Source organism: Canis aureus, chromosome 3 (genome assembly GCF_053574225.1).
Source record: "Canis aureus isolate CA01 chromosome 3, VMU_Caureus_v.1.0, whole genome shotgun sequence".
In the NCBI taxonomy this organism is placed as follows: domain Eukaryota; kingdom Metazoa; phylum Chordata; class Mammalia; order Carnivora; family Canidae; genus Canis; species Canis aureus.
In genome coordinates, this window is record NC_135613.1 from 77,181,266 (window position 1) to 77,200,111 (window position 18,846).

Genomic DNA, 18,846 nt, shown 5'->3' on the forward strand with positions numbered 1-18,846 from the left:
TCTCAAAGGAAACTAAGGGAGGAGAGGGGGAACAAAAAGGATGGGAAGGGGGATTGAGTGGCATACAGGCAAAGCCCGCAGTCTGTGAGATTGCCTAACAGACACATACCTATAGACACAAGCTTGTGTGGACTATCACCACAAGATCGGATCTACGGGTTTGTGGCAACAGGCCTCAGTATCTTCTCTCGTTTGGGGGTATGAGATGTCTGAAAATAAAACGTTAAAGCCATTAGTCCAACCAAAGATTCTGTCCTTCTAATGTTTTATGCCCCAAATTGAAAGACTTCATCCTGCACTTAGAAGGGCAAAGGTTAACAGCATCATCTATGTTCTCCCCCGCATAGGTCCCTCTGTTTTCACTTATTCCATAGATACACTAGGCTCTAGGCAAATCTTAGCACGTTACTGTTTAACATTACGGAAGGCTCATTTATTTCAGACCTTGACACATGATCTGGCCAAAGTGATGTCAGATTGTAAGAGAGAGAGAGATTGAGAAACACGTGAAATCCCAAATGCAAGGTCTTTCCTTTAAATGCCTGTAATTACAGCAACAGGACGGCGAACTCTTCCTTTTCTATTTGCATTCTGGAAAACAGGTAAAATAAACTGGCGAGCACCACCAAAGGGCTTAGAAGTAATTTCTGAAAAAGTCTTCTAGAGGAGACTTCTAGCTATATTAAATTAGAAGACTCATCTTCAGGAAAAGTTCACGGTTTTATTTCCACCCCACCCCCACGATTGGTTTAAACACCAATACCAAGCAAGTTTGGGCATGTTTTATAAAATCTGAACTAGAAAATAAACTGTATAATGGTTACCCCCAAAACTATTCAAGGATGTGAAAATGGATCTGTTTCCAAGGTCTCCTTATAAAATGATTTCATTTGTCAATATAGCATTCTTTCTTCCAAACCAATGTTTTACATGTAAAAATGGGACATCCAAGACAATCAAGCTTCATTAATGGCTCCCTTTGTGAATTTTATTGAAGACATGGTCTTATGCATAATCACTTCTAAGACACAACGATGAAAAGCAAAATAATCACCCTCCCTAGATATTGGGAAAAACATATGCTTCCATCTTTCACACGACCTAAAAAGAAAGTTTTTAATTTTTATTAGCAATGTCCATAGATCCTGGCTCTCAAACAAAATTCTCTCCTTTGCCTTGACATAAGAACATGAGCCTTTCTCAAGATTCTGGGAGGCTCTACTAATAACAAAAAAGACAGATCTGAATTGAGGGGTTATTTAGAGAAAAGAGCAGACCCTTACATATGAAAGGTGAAAGCAAGAGAACACAAAACTAACCAACGGCAAGGACCAATAGGGACCATAGGGAGATGCGACCATTCACAGATACTTCATTGTCTGCCTATTTCATTAGGACTGAGCCATGGGCATGATGCTGGCACCCTACTCCTGCCATGAAGCTTCCCCACTGAGAATTTAGGTGCAGCTCTATGGCTTGGCTTTTAGATCCAAAGAAACAACAGTAGCAAGTGGAAATAAGTAGGATCCAGGCCAATCTCCTCCCAATGGTCTTTGCTTTATTTTAAAATGCTCATTTCCTTTCTAAAATGAAAGATTTTAAATAAACTCCCAAGCCTCTTATTCTCCTTTGATCTTTCTGACAAAGGCATAGGTCCAGAGGCATTTGAGGATGGGCACTCTGAACAGTGCTTAGGGTTGTTGGAGCACGTGTAACAGGAGAGCTCTCGTTCAAATGGAAAGGAATCGGCCCAGGCTTCCAAAGTGACGAGGGTTAACTATGATCATTGTGTTTATTAAAAAGATGTAATGCAGTATTTGTTCACAATGAACGAAAGGAGATTTGTCAAAGTTATACTTAGTCACTCAATTAGAGTCATCTTCATACATTTGCACACTCGAGCCCCACAGAAAGGAACACAATGCTATGTTTTAATTGGGGGCATCTCTCTCTCTCTCTCTCTCTCTCTCTCTCTCTCCCTCTCTTTATTTATTTTGGTAAATATAGGACAGAGAGAAGCTATTCATTCCAAATGGTCTGTAGCATTAGCTTCCAAACAATCCATGGTTTTAATTTCAGAAAATAAAAGGAAAATCCAAAGATGTCTAGATTGCAGGGGGAAAAAATAAGTCAAACCCTGACCTCATAGGAGAATGGTTTGTTTGGAGAAGATATTTTCTCCAAAATATTAGTTGACTACCTCCTTCAAGAACCTTCTCTGTGTTAAGGAGGAAAAGAAAGGTTCTTTTCAGAGGAAATTTTGGCTTGCTTTATGAAGCAAGATTCTGTGGGGCTCTGTTAGATAGTAATACTCATAATTAAGTTGGAAAATGTGGCTGAATGCTTATGAACAATGGCAAAGCAGGGTAAGGTAATTTATCAAGCAAATGTATCATTTATGTTATTAAATATCTTTAAGTGGCACAAAGTTCTTTAATACCACTAAAGGAAACTACCTTTATCATGATAGCTGAGCTCAAATCTTAGTCACTGGACACAGATGGGGATAGCCGTATTTACTGCCAGACTGTATTACCAATCTAGGACTAAACTTGAAACATCGATATTATGCAATTTATATAAGCCCTATATTCCAGGAATTCAGAGCACATGGCAGGCTTTTTAGAGACAATCCTCTAATATTTACATTTTTAAATGCAATTACCCAAGATAGCCACAGAGCTTAAGGACAGGGCCTGATGGTTTCAGATGAGTCCTGGCTAAATCATTGTCAAAAGACATAACAACCACTGTTAGGTAATAACTTTAATTTATTTTTTCTGAAGTCCAATAAATTGAATGCCATGACCGCTCTACTCATTAGCTAAGAATATTATGAAGCTATTTGCTAGTTTTAAAAAAATCAAGTTTAAAATGCAGTTATTCTTCATAACTAAAGCAGTCAGGCATGCCCTAAAAATTTGCAGTACTGGAGGATATGAAAGGTTTGGGAAAGTTATAGGAAAACACTATTACCTGAAAAAAGTAACTTCTTAGGAATCCTATTTTTTAAGCTCGTTGCCATCTTGCTAGGCCAACATCTTCAAACCATTAGCCTGCGTCTGGAAAATAAAATTATTTTAAGTGGATCAAGACTCTTTGTTGTTTGGTTTCTTTTTGTCACCCAATTCTTAATTAAAGCTAAATTAGAATTAACACCAGAATGAGAGTAAAAGGGAACACCAGGCACTGAAATAAAAATAATTCTAGAAAATCACTGGGCCACATTATGTTTACTTCATTTCCAAAACGACACATGATATAAAGGTCCTACAAAAAAGTCGCTGTCACATTTTTCCAGGAATTTCCCTGGCTATCGACAAACCCTGGGAACGATTCTACCGGGGAAATAATCAAATAGGAATGTGAGGTCTCAAAATATTCACAAGTTCCAATGTTTTATACCAAACTGCTCATTTGCTAAACATGATTAAGAGACAGGCTATCAATAATTAAGAATGGTTAAGGCACAATCAAGTTGGGCAATCATTACCTGGCACGATGTAGCATCATTGAAACATCATTTTAACTTTTTGATTCTGAAATGTTTCGGGAGTCATTATTTCTCTCTGCTGATGGGGCTGTTAAAAAGAAGTAAAATATCTTATTGTGGAGAATTCATGAGTCTATCCCCCTTCTACCACAGCAGGATTCTTGGCTTCCATTCCTACGTTCTTTCATTGCCCATGTTTTAGACGCAGGGTTTCCTTTTTCTTCATTGTTCCTTTACTAATGGAAGGCAAACTCACTGTGCAGCTGCTTGCAAAAGGGAAAATGTATTTGAGTTTTGCCTGGCTGTGGACTTGAACACCAAATCCATGGTGATGTCAGCAGAACGACACCAACAGAAAGATTTCCTGCCCTCCACCCTCCTTCTTTTTTAAAGATGTGTATGTCTTGTACAGAATCTCAGCAGACCTCCTTTGTCCTGAGGGGATAAGGCAATTCCACTGAACTTTTTAAAAAGGAAGGAACAAGAGAAGTGAAAGAAAGAAAAGAAAAGAAAAGAAAAGAAAAGAAAAGAAAAGAAAAGAGAAAAGAAAAGAAGAAAGAAAGAAAGAAAGAAAGAAAGAAAAGAAAGACAAAGGAAGAGGGAAAGAAAGAGAGACAAAGGAAGAAGGGAAAGAAAGAGGAAAGAAGAAAGAAAGAAAGAAGAAAGAAAGAAAGAGAAAGGAGACAAAGGAAGAAGGGAAAGGAAAGAAAGAGAGAAAGAAAGGAAGGAAGGAAGGAAGGAAGGAAGGAAGGAAGGAAGGAAGGAAGGAAGGAAGGAAAAGAAAAGGAGGACGCAGACAGAAAGAGAAAGAAAAAGAAAAACAATAAAGGGGAAGGACGGAAAGAAGAAAAGAAAAACAAAAAAGAACAACAACAACAAAAAAGACTAAAATCTACCCTTTGCCATTCATCATGAAGCAGGGGGGACAGCTAGTCTTTGGTCTCCCTATGGCTTTTCCGTTTTCCTGATGTCTTTTTTCTCACCCTCTGCAGCCCTTGTTTTTTGAAGGAAGATCCAATCACCTCAACAAAAGAGGCACATCCAGCGATCGCTGCTCCAAGAGTCACTGGCTGGTGCCATGAGCCCCACACGCGTCCTCCACCTGCGGGACTGCCACCAGGACACCCGACCCCAGAGAGGGAGCGCCTCGCAGGCGGGCGGGCTTAGGTAGAAGTAAGTCTTCTCTGCCCAGGAAAAACTGACCAGAAGGGAGCGGGAGGGAGGAGACTGGCCAGGCAATGCCATCGTTTTCATGCTCCTTTTGGCCAAAGGGAAAATTTAGAAATGATATTGATCATTTTCCTATCACACCTATTCTCTCTTTCTCCCCCCACATTAAAAAATAATAATATTTTATGTAAAATGAAAAATGAAGTGGTGGCTAGGTCAACTTAAGCACAAAGCCATGAAAATGGTATGAGAGAGTAAGCTGGAGTGGACGAAAAAAAAAAAAAAAGATGCCCTCAGATTGCTTTTAAATGACAGAAAAGCAGCCCACTCCTCAAACAGCCTGGAACCCACTCAATGTTCACCCTCAACACAAATGTAACAGAGATCAACAATTTAGGAGTGAGGCACTGGAGGCAAATTTGCTTTTGACACACCCGAAGAAACAAAAGATAAAGAAGCTGCCAGTAACAAGTTGTCTCGTGTGCAGCTGGCTAAGGAGGCTACTTTCACTTTTGAAAGCACTAAGTTTGCTTAGGATGACAATTTTTCTTCCGTTTTAAAATGCAAACAATGACGCCGAGCTACAACTTTCCTTTCTAGCTAGATGGCTGAATAAAGCCAGGAGGGTTTCCGCAAAAGAATCACCATTTTACGAAATAGAGAAGACTCCGATTCTGACATGGAAACGTGAGATACAGCTTTTTTTTTTTTTTAAAGAAAGGATCAAGCATCTGTCATTTCTTTAATATAAATGAACTATATGCTGCTTTAATATAAATGAACTATATGCTGCGCAGGGCTTCCTGTGTGCCGGCCAACTTTAACACTTTTCTTTTCAAAGCTCTGTTTTGCTCTTGAGAGAGCAGCCCGCAATTAGATTAGGAAGCCACGAATTAAGTGGGGGTACAGAGAGGCTTGGGAAAGAAGTGACAATTAAATCACTTGGACCCTGCGAGAAAAGAGAGGGGCAATATGCAAAGAGTCAGGGTGTCCTCGTAACCTTGACTGAGGGACAATGGGATGCTTGTTCTGGGGGGAAAGTGGAAGAGAGCCCGGAGCCCCCGCAAGGTTGTCGACAACCATCAAACACAAGAAACTAAGTTCAGCTGCAACAGAAAGATCTCCCCTTACTGCAGGGAAGAGAATTACTCAGAGGGAACAGCTGAACAGCCTACCACGTCTCAGCCTAGGAAAGGCCAGCTTCCCCCCCACCCCCACCCCAGCTCAGGCTCTGCACATCCACCGATTTCCACGTTTCCCTCTTCCTTTGGAACAACAAACCACCAAGTAGAACACGATTTTATATCATCTTTGCCAGGTGGAGTTTGGAAAGAAAAAGTATTAATCTACATTATCTACTTCTTGCTCTCAACTTTTCCTAGGATCAGTGTCTTTCTTCTCTCTTCCTCTTTCTTCTCTCTTTCTCTCTGACACGCACACACATACACACACACACACACAGTGCTGCTTGGTCCAATCTGGTGCCTGCTTAACAACAACAGAATGACAAGCAACATCTGTTTGTAAAAGAGCCAAAATCAAACCTTAACGTTTTTTTGGCCAGGTTTCTTTTTTCTATGCCCCCCGCCCCCCCCCCCACTGACTCTCAAAGGGGAGGAGGTGAAAAGGAGAGATATTAAGATTTACATTCGACATCGGCTCCAGTGAAGCAGCAATTCTACTCCCCCAGAGTTATTTCAAAGGAAAGCAGTGTGAGGTAAAACCACTGCAGTATTTCTGGTTGTCTCCCCTGAAGCCAGCCCGATCCCATAAAATGCAACAGACCAGATTCCTAAAAGTCAGGGCCCTTTTTTTCTAATAGCTTTATATTCAAATTAGAATTACAGGACCTGTGTGTGTGTGTGAGTGTGTGTGTGTGTGTGTATGGGGGAAGAGGTGAGAGAGGCAAAAGGAGCAAGACAAAAAAAGAAATACATGGGCAGGAAGGGAGCTCTGTGGTTTCTCCCTATTTTACAACACACGGGCGTATAACCAGGCACGTTCACACATATGCCACACGCAGGAACACACTGGAAGCAGTGAGGCTGTAGCAGAAACCTGCACAGCTGTGGCCATCAGAACCAGGCTCTATCATTCCCCCGTGGAGATGAGAATTTCTGGAAAGCTACCAACAGTCCACAAAGTCACAATGCCAAGGAGCAGAGCCACCTCAGTGAGGGAGGGGCCCTGGGGTGAGGGTGGGGGTGGGAGTGGGGGTGGGGAAGGAGCCAGTAAGGGAGAGAGGGGTTTGCTACCAACTGAAGCAATTTCGCCCTCCTAAGGGGAGGAATCGAGCACTGTTAGGAGCCCAACTCCTGTTTCACTCCGGGTTTGGAAGAAACCCACACACATTAAGGGAAAAATAAATTCAGACAAGTTGCTAAGGAGACTTGTGTAAACTCCAAGCGCAGACATATTTCTTGGCCTTTCCCCCTCTGCTCCATCTTGTATTCTGATCACGCTGCTCTGCGGCAACATTGCACCAACCTCCTGCATTAATCTTGGCCTTCACCGTGCAGACTGGCAAAGCATGCTGGTTGTATATATCATCATCTTTCAAACTTAACAAGTTAAAAGGGTGTGTGTGTGTGTGTGTGTGTGTGTGTGTGTGCATGTGTGGGCACATGCATATGTGTGTGTGTGTATGTGTGCACCTAGTTGCAGGGAGAGAGTTGGGGGAACTTAATTTGGAATTTTTAAAACATAGGTGTTGAACAAAGAATACTTAGACTGCGTGTTTGGGGGGCAGTGAGCAAAGCAGCACGTAAAACACCTAGCACTGGCAATTTCTCTTTGCCTGTGCATGACATCCTTTCTCTGTGCCCTTCGCCTGCCCCTGCCCCCACCTCCTGTATTCCCACCAGAGGTAAGCAGTGCCTGAATCATGACAGAGGCCAGTGTGGGGGCCCAGGCTTATGCAGAAAACAGTGCATTCCACGAAGTGGAATCCTGTTCCCCCGCACCCCTGCTCAGGAGGGTGTCCCAGAGAGACCAGCTTCAGAAAACAAACTGAAACGATTCATGAAACCTCTAAACCAAACCTGTTTAGATTCTAAACCAGTTAGCATTTTGGAGGAAAGACTCCAGCCCAATATCCAAGCTCCGGAGCAGAGACCTTCTCCCATAGTGACACATCTTTAGCAGCAGCTGATATATGTCAACATTTGATTTAGGGGAAAATTAACATTTCCTTTCAGGACAGAGATGTTTGTACTGTAGAAGCCAATATTTTCCTTTCTCAGCCTCCTGTATTAGAATTTCTCAAATCTTCCCTAGGACATAGAGAGGGCAGACAATATACAGCCTAAAACCATTACTTAGGGTGCTGGGACAAGCCAAAGTCAGGTCTGTGTGTATGTGTGTGTGTGTGTGTGTGTGTGTCCCTGCGTCACTGTCGTGAGCAGATTAGTGAGACACACACCAAGATAGCTGGAGGACGAGCATCTGTTTGGTCCCTTCCCAAATTAGAGAGGTTTACAATGTCTGCCCACCAGCCACAACAGAAAAGCTCCAATGAAGGGCAACCAACCAAGCCGGCTGCTGTTTTAGCCACAATTCTCAGGGGTGGACATGGGACAAGGGATTAGCCAGGGGATGGGAAAAGCATCTGCATCCAGGGCATAGGGCTGGGTGTGTCCCTCCAGGCTCCAAGGAGGCAATGCGGCTCCCATCTCTTCTCCTTGCCAACCTTTATTTGGTCTTCACACTTCAAAGCTAAAGCAAGCTGTGCTGCCTCAGTTGAAATCAGGCAGCCAGGCGACTCTTAAACTAGCAAGATGGAGATTTTGCTCCTGCCGTTCGCAGAGAGAGACATAACCCAGCAACCAGCCTGCTTGCCCATCCCTTCCAAATGACTCCATGAAACTGAAACCTGGATTTTAGGGAAGAGGGGATCATTGGAGTTCTTTATGACCTTTTCCCTACCAGGCATATCCTCTGATGTTTGGGCACTAAGCCATCATGACTCAATCAAAATGAAAAATGAACCTGGAGGGAGAAGAGCCTGGTGAGCCTATCCCAGCAGGCAACTGGGCAATTACCCTGTGACCCGGTTGGCCTGGGGGCAGGGGAGTGACACCTGCACTTTTTTCATTTGTTCAAGAAGCCCAGGAAATCCTGCCTTGTTGCCTGCTGGCCTATTTGTCCTGCCTGCTGGGAATGGGAAGGTTATCTCACCCTTATATGAAGACATGTTTGCTGGGACGCTACATGATCCTACATCATCAAAGAGAGGAAGAACTAATTTACGCGATCAATGCGACCACTAGTCCTGCAGTGGAGGAACCTTCTCCATCTAGATTGCCAAAAACATGCTTTCCTGTATAAGGTGGCTTGCTGCTTTCTCCAAGTCCCCAAAGAACAGAAAACATATCAGATACTTTTCATTACAGCACCACCTGCCCTCCCTCCAACCCTGCCAATCCTTTGTGGAAAAAGAAAGATACTAGTAAACAAATGACCAACATGGCTGGGCTGGCCTGGAAGAAGGCCTGCATCAGATGCATAATGAGTTCATTCGGATAACTTTCAGATAAAAAATATGGTTTTTCACATCATATTGGAAAATCTCTAATGTGTCTGTTCTCTGAGATGTGGGAAGAAAAATAGCCCTATTAACAGTGGCTGGCAAACTGTAATGCCACCCAGACACATCTCAAAGTAAAAAGTGATACAACTGCTATTTTTAACATGAGTATAGGTACGTGTGTGTGTGCGTGTGTGTGTGTGTCCCATCCAAATCTCTCATCTCCAGCCTTGAGCTCAAAAGCCACATCTTTTTTGCATTTGTAAAGTGACCTTCGCTTACTCCACCCTGAAATTCAGTCTGATGCCCCACACACAGGGTAAGGAACAGAATGTTTTGCCTCTCCATTTTTTATGACCTAATGCCTCAGATTGCAAAATGCTTTACACATCATCCAGTCATTGTCTCCGAAGCCCAGCTGGTATTACTACTCCACGTTGGGGCAGAGAGCAGACATAGAGAAAAGTTAAGGATCTTGCTAAAGCTCATGTGTTACTGTAATGGCAGCATCACAATGATGCCCCTCCCCAAACTCAGAAGAGGGTCCTAGGTCAGGCTGAAGGGATTTCACGGTCCCCCTCTTCTAATTCCGCCTCACTTGTCTCTCAGCCATTGTGTGTCCCCCATAGTCCTGAGAATGTAGGAAACCCTTGCCACAAGTACACTAGCAGCTGCCATCTTGGGTACCCCCCAAAGAATAAGCCACCAAATGCTCGTATTGTAGATTGACATCAGAGGTCAATTAAGATTGAGAAGGGTCTCCGGCAGTGTGTTCTAGTCAAACCCATCTGACTATGCCTTGCCATAATTCTGATCGTGAGTGACAGAGGGGTCGCAGACTCCTGATTCTGCAAAATATTATTAGCCTATCTAGACCTGGACTAAAGTCCATCTGTCCATTACCTAGGGCAGTTGTTACTGCTCACTTTGTTTTTATTTGTTTTCACACATGGGGCAGGATTGAGGAGAGGATAAATTCAAGATCTGAAGAAGACATCAAATTCTAAGTGTCCCATATAAAATGTTTACACATTTTCTATATATTCCCAAGGAAAGTGGTTACTAAAGTATAATTGAGAAGTATCAGTGTCCCTCGGGGAGCATTCAAGATGGTGAAGATGCTATTCTTGGGTAGGATTAATATCCATAATATAATCACATCTCTGTATTTTCATCTCACATCAATAATTTATTTCTGACATTTAATATGGACCAGACATCACCTCATGGATGGCTCAGAAAAGCAGGATCATATTTCCCATTTTTTTGGTGTGATGCTTTTGGGGTGGTGGATAAGAATGGGCGGGGTAAGCAGAAAGCTAAATCTTGAGTCCCATCTAAATGATCTGTAAACAGAAAAGGCTGGCAAGAGCCACAGAACAAGTCCAAAATCTCTTCTTGAAACATTTTAATTATGCCATGAAGAACACAAGATGCCACTTTTTTCCATATTTTTATTTTTAAAGATTGAGCCCTTTATGCCAACTCTGACTGACTGTTAGGGGCTGTCTGGAGTACAAACTTAAAAGAATTTTGAAATCCTGTCTGATCTCAGTAGGAAAGAGTTTTACGAGCATTTAGTAAGTTATCACTGCCAAGGGGGAAGGAGTTTGTTAGAACATATACTAAGTAATATCTGCCATTCCTGACTGACCCTTAACTCCTCTTGTAGGAACACTTCCTTGACTTCTTTATGACAGTGGGGAGGTGCTGTTCAGGAGCCTCTGGGTGATGGATTTTGGGATTCCTGGAAAGTACTACTACTACTACTACTACTACTACTACTATTATATTTCTAGACATTCTCTAATAAAGGAGTTTGGGTTGATTTTTTTCTTACACATCCTATCCACACAGTCTTTAGATTATACTCTAAATTAGTGGAGCAAGGTTGAAAAAAATTGGCAAAAACACCTCCCATCCTCTTCACCCAGTCACTGAGAGATGCCAGTCTGACAGCTACGTCTCTGTTGAAGGCAAGAAAAATCATCAAAAAGAGCAGTGTCTATGTAGCCCTGGATGCCAAATCCATTCATCCTAATCTGATTCTCAGAATCTCTATGTGAGACAACACATTTTATAACAAAGACTTATCCTCAGATGATACACCTTGGTCCAGATGGGCATTACCATTTCTCCCGGGAAGTCTGGAAGGTTCTTGGTCCTGGGTGAGGGCAAGTAGGGGCAAGGAGAAGACACTGTGATGAGATTTGGGTGCTTGCCATCCCACCTCATTGACTTAGCCTGGCTCTCTCCTTTGAGGAGGTTAGACAGCTATGGCTGAACAGGACCTAAAATTAGTGGACTTACCCTTCATTCAAGACATTCAGCAACAGACAGAGCTCATCAGAAATACCTGGGGCCTGAGGAAGCCATATCATTGTAAATAAGATCTCACTGTAATTCGTAGGTTCACTAGTGGACTTTTGCCCCACAAGAAGGTAAAGCTTTAGTCTATGGTCTAAGTAATTAAAGTAAAAGTCCCTTTTCAGAGACAGAAGCCTAAGGGGACCAACATCAGAGGCTTTCTCACTCTTATTGATCTAGTTTTCTCTGCTGAACTCCACATTATGGGCTGTGAAATCCACCTTCTTCAGAGATAGGGTGGGAATCTCCCCACAGGCAATTAGGTATTGATTCCAACCTATGGAGAAGCCAACATTATTTTCACATTTCTGAGATGAGGTGAAGGACACTTTCCTAGCCCTAGCCCAAAGACACTCAGCATGATAGCTTGTAAAGATGGAGATCTTCCAACCATTGAAGGGGGGCGGGGGTAGAGTCCATCAATCCTTTCTTGACTGAACAAAGTAGATAGGGCTTACAGATCTTCCTCCTTCCAAGTCAGACCACTACTTAGCCCATCCCTCCATTACCACAGAGGCCTACAGATGGGTCCTCCAGTAACCCCCACTTGAATCCATTTGGCAAACGGACATGAAAGGTCGAGCCTACCAGATGTTCTTCAGTGACCTGTGCCCACACAGTGAGGGATTAAGATCAAGTCGCTGATGAGTTTTCCTTGTGGACCTAAGAGCCCCCCGGCAGAAATGGGGACCACAGGAGTCAGAAGCCTCTACCTTCGAGGTAGGAATTTTCAAGGAGACTAGGAGCCTTGACCTCCAAAGGGAAGGCCTGGTTGGAGTTCAGAAATAAAGTACAATAAAAAAAATCTGTCTGGAATGAGTTTACACAGGATCCCCTGGGTAACAGAGAATTACAAGAAATTCCGTCCGGGAGTTCAGCAGAGCATCATAACCTTGGTTTTTCTGCACATCTGTAAGTCCTATTAGTGCTTACAAGACCGACTTGCCTGTGAATTGATTTGGAAGTGCAGTTACACTGAAGAGGCCGAGAAGATGTGAGAGCTAACATATGGCTTCCTCCACCCCCTGCCCAGAGCTTTCTTTGGAGGTCTAGGAGCAAGGGAACATGGGCTGTAGGGTACCCCTTGTCCTAAGTGATCACCACCACCTTGTTGTGGGAGGGTAACTGTGCATCTCCCTAGCCACCACATACTTAGTGGCTATGAGTTCATGGGTACGGATGTTGGTATGTCACCACTGAAACTCAAAGCTGGATTTTCTTCTTAGCATGCTCATAGCCTCCAGACCCATGGCAGACAAAGGCACCACCAAATCCACACTAAGCTAACATAAAAGCCCAAGAAAGAGAAACATTTGCTCCCTAACTGCCTTTCTTACGGCATATGGCCTCCTGGCTTCACTAATGCTAATACAATGAAATTCCTATTTAAACATCTTAGCGGAGAGCTCCAAAATGGCACTGGCTCCACTGTGCATTTTTTTTTCTCTTTTTCCCATTAGATCACAGCCTTTCCTAGAGTCCCACTTCCCTGCATACACACCTCGCAAATGGGCTGTGCCAGATGGGCTCTTAATCATAGTAATCAGCTGGGAAATTAAACGTTGGAAAATCCAGCCAGTCTTCTGAATTTTCCCGCTTGAGATCAGGGCCTGAGCTGTCGTGATGTCCTATATGAGATCCAGGGTGCCTTTTAAAGAAGGGTCAATGTGATGGACCCCGTGTGGGCTTCACGCTTTATGGGCATTTGTATTTCTTTCACAGAAAATGGCTGTAGCTCAATTCACTTTTGTTTCAGCTCTGATGGCTGCTATTAATACCTCCTATTTACAGAACACACATCGGAGGAGCTCAAAACATTTACAGAAATTAACCAAGCCTTGTAACATCCCTGTCAAGTAGGCAGGGACTAGATGGTACTTTCTTCATTTCAGGAGGAGAAACTGAGCTATTAACAGGGCAAATTTCTGTGCCATGCCATGTAGACAGGACCCCACGGCCTACTCATTTCCAGCTATCTGCCAAAGCTGCCAAGTGAAGTAGGTACTTATTTATACTGTTCTCATCAGCTCATTACTCTAGTATTTTTCACACATGCATAGGCACACCCACACCCACAAATCACACCGTTAGATCCTGGTGTGCAAATATCATGTCTTTTTTTTTTTCTCTGAACCTCTCCTCAAGTGTGTATTACAGGTTTCCCCAAGTAGGTGACCAAAGGTATAGCTGATTGGTGTATAAAATGCCTAATCCTCTTCCTAAAATGGCTTTCTTCCTCTCTGCCCAGAAGACTTCTAGGTTTTATTCTAATGTCACTTCCTCAGATGACTGTGCCTGAGGTTCCATCAGCAGCTGGGTTGGTGGTGATCTTTTAGTACCCACCTCATCCAGCACTGATGCCCTTCTACTGCAATTATCGAAAGGCATAATAGTGAAAGGAAGGTAACTTGGTAGTCTTTGAAATAGGCCTCCATTCAAATCTGAATTCTTGCCACTAGAGATCCTGGACAAGGTAAAATGAGGATAACAATATTTACTCTGTAATCCATCATGGGACTTTGTAGTAGGAAAAAATATAAGCAATTGTGCACTCATCTATATGGGAATGGTTAAAGGCATGATGGCCCACCAGTATTGAGAAATGCTCTCTAGTTGTGATAAAGACCAGACGTATACAAGGAAAGAACAAAGAAATACTTCCAGGACATACTAAGTGTGAAGAAGTGATTCTATAAATATGAAAAACTCCCAAACCATATTGTTATTATGTACAGCCTTACCTAAAGGTAGGCTGAGAGATGGCTGCATGAGATAAGCTGTGTGAAGTGAGTATAAAGCAAGAGCTCAAGACAGTAGCTACTCCTCTTGCTAAGTCTGGGCTTTTTGGAGCTGGAGTTGGGTTCAAATATGTGTATCTCTACCTCCAGGCACAGTGTCTGGTACCTGATGGGGGTTTAGGGAGTAAAGGAATACTTCTCAGTGAATGATGCAATTGGGAATTAGCTGTTGAGTCAGGAAAAAAGAGCATTAGCGTGAATCACAAAGAGTCTTCTGTGCTGTTTGGAATGTTCTCTAATGTAGGGAGGCAACACAGTCCTTTGGGAAGAAATTGTCACAAGGCCGAGATTCCAGATTAGTGTTCCTGAAAGTGTGGCCTCAGGACCACCAGCCGCCAAATCACCCTGGAGGCTCATTAATCGTGCAGATTCCTGGGCCCTACCCCTGATCTGAATCAGAGTATCTGGGACTGTGATTCAGGAAATGTGTGTTGTAACAATCTGTTTTTTTTTTTTTTTTTTTTTTTTAATCTATAGATAAAAGTTTGAGAATCACTGCTTTCAATCCCATGCTGCCTTCCTGTTTGACTTTGGGCAAATCACTAACCTTTCCAGGGTTTAGTTCCTTCTCTACAGTGTCGGGGTTGGATCTCAAATGCTCCTTATGTTGCAAAATTCTATGCCCGTGACTAATCCAATTCCCTGTGTTTAGGTAGGCCTATACGTAAGCCATATAAGATGGATGATTCAAACCTGGTTTGAGCTGTTGGATCTCTGCGCTATTTATTGGATATTTTTCAAATTCAGAAGCTGCTTGTTATTTGCTCTTGCTCTTTAAATTCTTTAATTACTAAAATCAACAGTTGAGGACATTCTCTGAGCTTTGGGTCTTAATGATTAAAATATACGGCTTTAATATTTTAATACATTTGTGTTATAATTACATTAACATAATGTAATGATTATGAGAAATAATATAGAAAATACACACCCACATACACAAAAGGGATAAAAGGAAGATGGAATGAAGACCTTGGAACAGATACTGAAACCAGTGTTAGGAAAGATTACCAGAGAAAGCCAACAGAATGTCTCCCTCTGGCCTTGGGTATGGATGGAATAAGAAGAATGTGTCCAGTCATTTTCATGGAATTTAAAAGCCAAAAGCACAGATGGCTGAGTTGAAGAGGGACTCTCTAGCATGTTCAATGTGTAGCAGGCGAAAAATGGCAAGTGATAGCATCCTCCAATAAATCCCAGAGGTTTTTAGGACAAAATCCAAAACCAAATTAACCCCTCCTTTAGTCTTCAGAGAGAGAAGGCTTTCTTAGAGTCACCAAGAACTGGTTCTAAGTCTTAAAAAGAATACTCTTGAGATTTCTACCTAGGGCAAGGTCTTTGAAGTCAATGGATCTGTACTGAAGTGTTCTCTACCCTATTTATTAGGTATATGGTTTGGGGTGACTTCCCTCAGAGCCCCCTTTTCCTAATCTATCAAATGGGAATAATGGGATCTATTTCCCATGGTTATTGGGAGAAGGGAATGAAATCATGCATGTGAAGTGCCCAGTCTGTGCCCCAGGCACAGGAAGCATTAGGTCAATATTTAAAAGAAAACACTCTTCTTCCTGCAATTGTATTGTAGATAATCGTCCTTTCTGCTTGTCTTGTCTTGCTCCCAGGAGCCTGACAAAGTGGTGGCTTAGGACTATTCTAAAGGGTCATGGTTCTTGAAATTCTCAAATTGTTTTAATTTTAGTTTCTATGTTATTCCAGCTCTGCTTCATATTCCTTTTAGCAATTAAAACAAAATCACATGCATGCATGAGGAGTCCTTTTGTCCAAAAAAAAAAAAAAAAAAAAAGGCGGGGGGGGGGGGGGATCTAAAGACTTTTTCAGAGGCACTTTGAAATGTATCTTATAAAAGGAAAACCAATATTACCAATGGCAGCCAGGTCAATGATTTGGGTGATAAATTCTAGGGCCTGGAATTCTGGCTGGCACCTAGTAAGTACCAAGCAAATATGCACAAATGAACCCAAGATCTAATGCTTCTAGCCATCGTAAAGGTGAGGAGAGACTTAAAAAAAAAAATCTTTTTAAATGTTGATAATGAAAAAAAAATGTTGATAATGTATGGTTAGTAGAGATGGAGGGGCTAAATCTGAAAATCCCTTGCAAGTCTTAACTCACAATAAAACAAGACACCTGAAAACAGGCTAACTCTCTCCAATAACCTAGATTACTTGGCGTTATTTAGACATTTCTTTTACTTCTACTAAACTCACATTTTGTCACTTAAACAATATCAAGCTCTGTCTTGGAAAAAAACATCTCAGGGAGAAAGTTAAAATTCCTGATTTTAAAGCCATCATCATTGGAATTCTTTGGACCTAGACACAGGGGACTGAAGAAGAAAGTTTCTTTCTTACCATCCCTTCCCTTCCCTTCCTTTCTCTCTTCTTCTCTCTCCTACTCACTTATAGTCACTCTCATTTTCAGGTATGAGTCACACACTTATTTCTTGGCCTGCACCTTCCTAGAAGCAAGTCTCACACTTTCCTTCTTCATTGCCCTGGCTTAGTGTTGAGCATACAGTAGTACAGAAGGAATATTTATAATATAAATTACATACTATATGGAAGTATCAGAGAGATTTCATAGTGGGGGGAAAAAGTCATTATTTTACCTCTACAAGGGTAATTACCTTTACACTTCTAATGTACCTCACTACTTAGAAGATAGGCATCTATTATATATTTCATGTATATATTTGTTCACTACCCCATGAGCTATGAGGGTCTTGAGATCAGGGTAATGTCTTCCTCTTCTACATCCTTTCACAAACAGCCGTTTCTAGGCTCTACCCACAGTTGTTGGTAATTCACCAACAATGGCTGCCTGACTCAGAACCAACATGATCATGAGTAGAGAGTAGGGATCATGTCTCACTCATGTTGGCATATATTCGAGTGCCTGACACATCGAACATGCTCAATAAATATTGACTGAGGAGAGCAGAGAGGCATTATGAATGAAAGATGCTCAGAAGAAAAAAATCTAAATGTTTCTGTGAAGCCAAACATGTGGCAAAATAAACTAATATGCTTTTCTATTCATTCTATCTTGCATCCATTCAACAAATATTTATTGAGTGCCTAGTTTTTGCCAGCCGGTATATGGCACCAGTGACCTGCAGATGAATTATTCAGAAGAGGGAAAAACAGGTGTGCATGGAATGTCTCCTCTAGCAGGGAAGAGAGACAGTACAGAAATAATTGTATGTGTGCTGGTATTGGCAGTCGGCTAGGAGAGAGTCTGCTTACCTCTTGTAGGGGTTCAGAAGAGACATGAAGGAAACAGTGGATAGACAGGGAGTGACAAGGAAAAGAAAGCGAAGACTGAAAAATATTCAACAAAATTTATCTGCCCTTGCAAGTTAGGAATTTCTTGTAAAGACAAGTGCACTCAGGACATTAGACATTCTTTAAACTGATGGTTTAGTGTGATAGCAAAAGCTGGTATAACAAATGGACATCTTTTATGCACAGTAATATTGACATACATCCAGCCAAGAAACCCCAACATTCCCATTTGACTGACTCATTTGGCAAACTCAAATGCCTGAGCTCAAGTGTGGGCTGACCTCCTTGACCTTGGCACCAACACATGAACTCTTTCAGTATGTTCTAATAAATATTGGGAAGTGGTAAGCTTTTGTTTCTCTTGGTTTTCACAGAGATACCTATTGACTTGCATCTGACCTTCAGTATACTATTTTGTACCAGGGATTCAACTTCAGTAGGGAAGAGCGGCAGTGATAGAGGATGAGGAAGAAAAGCATTTGAGAAATTATCAAGATAGAAGCACAGACGCTGAAACACTAAACAAAGCTATTTGAAAAAGAGACCTAGAAGTGAGTTATAATGTTGACTTAGAAAAAATTCAAGCTGAAGTGCAATTACTTCTAATGTCAAGATGGGTAGGAGGAAAACCAACATGCCCTGGCCACATACAATTCTTTGATCTGGCACTTAGAAAGGCATTCCTCCACGACCTTCCTGTTCTGACTAATATCAGATGTGTAGTCATAGACTCTGATATCCTCATCTGTGAAATGGAACCTTTGCTGTTGTTGAGTAGGGAAAATGGAAGAGGCCCCAGGCTTATGTGTGTGGATATATGAATGATTGTCTCTCTGTGTTGGTCTGTACTGAAAAGGACTGCAAGGAAGTAAGAAAACATGTCTTCAAACAAAGTACTTCTTATCATCAAGCATGTTCAGTTTCTCAGGATTTTCTATCTATCTTGAGGCATTCCATGTAGAGATAAACACAGGGCCTGACAGCCAAGGGTTCCAAACCTGGTCTCATCACTTAGGGGGCCACTCTGGGTAAGTTACTTAACTTGTGCAGCCTCAATTTTTCCTACCTGAAACATGTTGAGTTGGAGAGTAAGTAAAATTCCTTGGCACCTGTAGATACTCAATAAATGTTGATGACTTTTTCTCATTCCCAAATAGAAATACAAGGTAAGAACCAATCCCATGTGTT

General features: G+C 42.0%; 1 long non-coding RNA gene across 1 annotated transcript in view; it reads right to left on the reverse strand.

The window, feature by feature from the left end:
* Positions 1 to 18,846, reverse strand: part of LOC144311431 (uncharacterized) — a 354,863-nt gene that overhangs the window by 148,619 nt on the left and 187,398 nt on the right. Inside the window, exons 6-7 of the long non-coding RNA XR_013377038.1 lie at positions 3,494 to 3,581; positions 2,971 to 3,062 (exon numbers count right to left, since the gene is read on the reverse strand). This is a non-coding gene — a long non-coding RNA (uncharacterized LOC144311431). The remainder of the gene's footprint in view (positions 1 to 2,970; positions 3,063 to 3,493; positions 3,582 to 18,846) is intronic.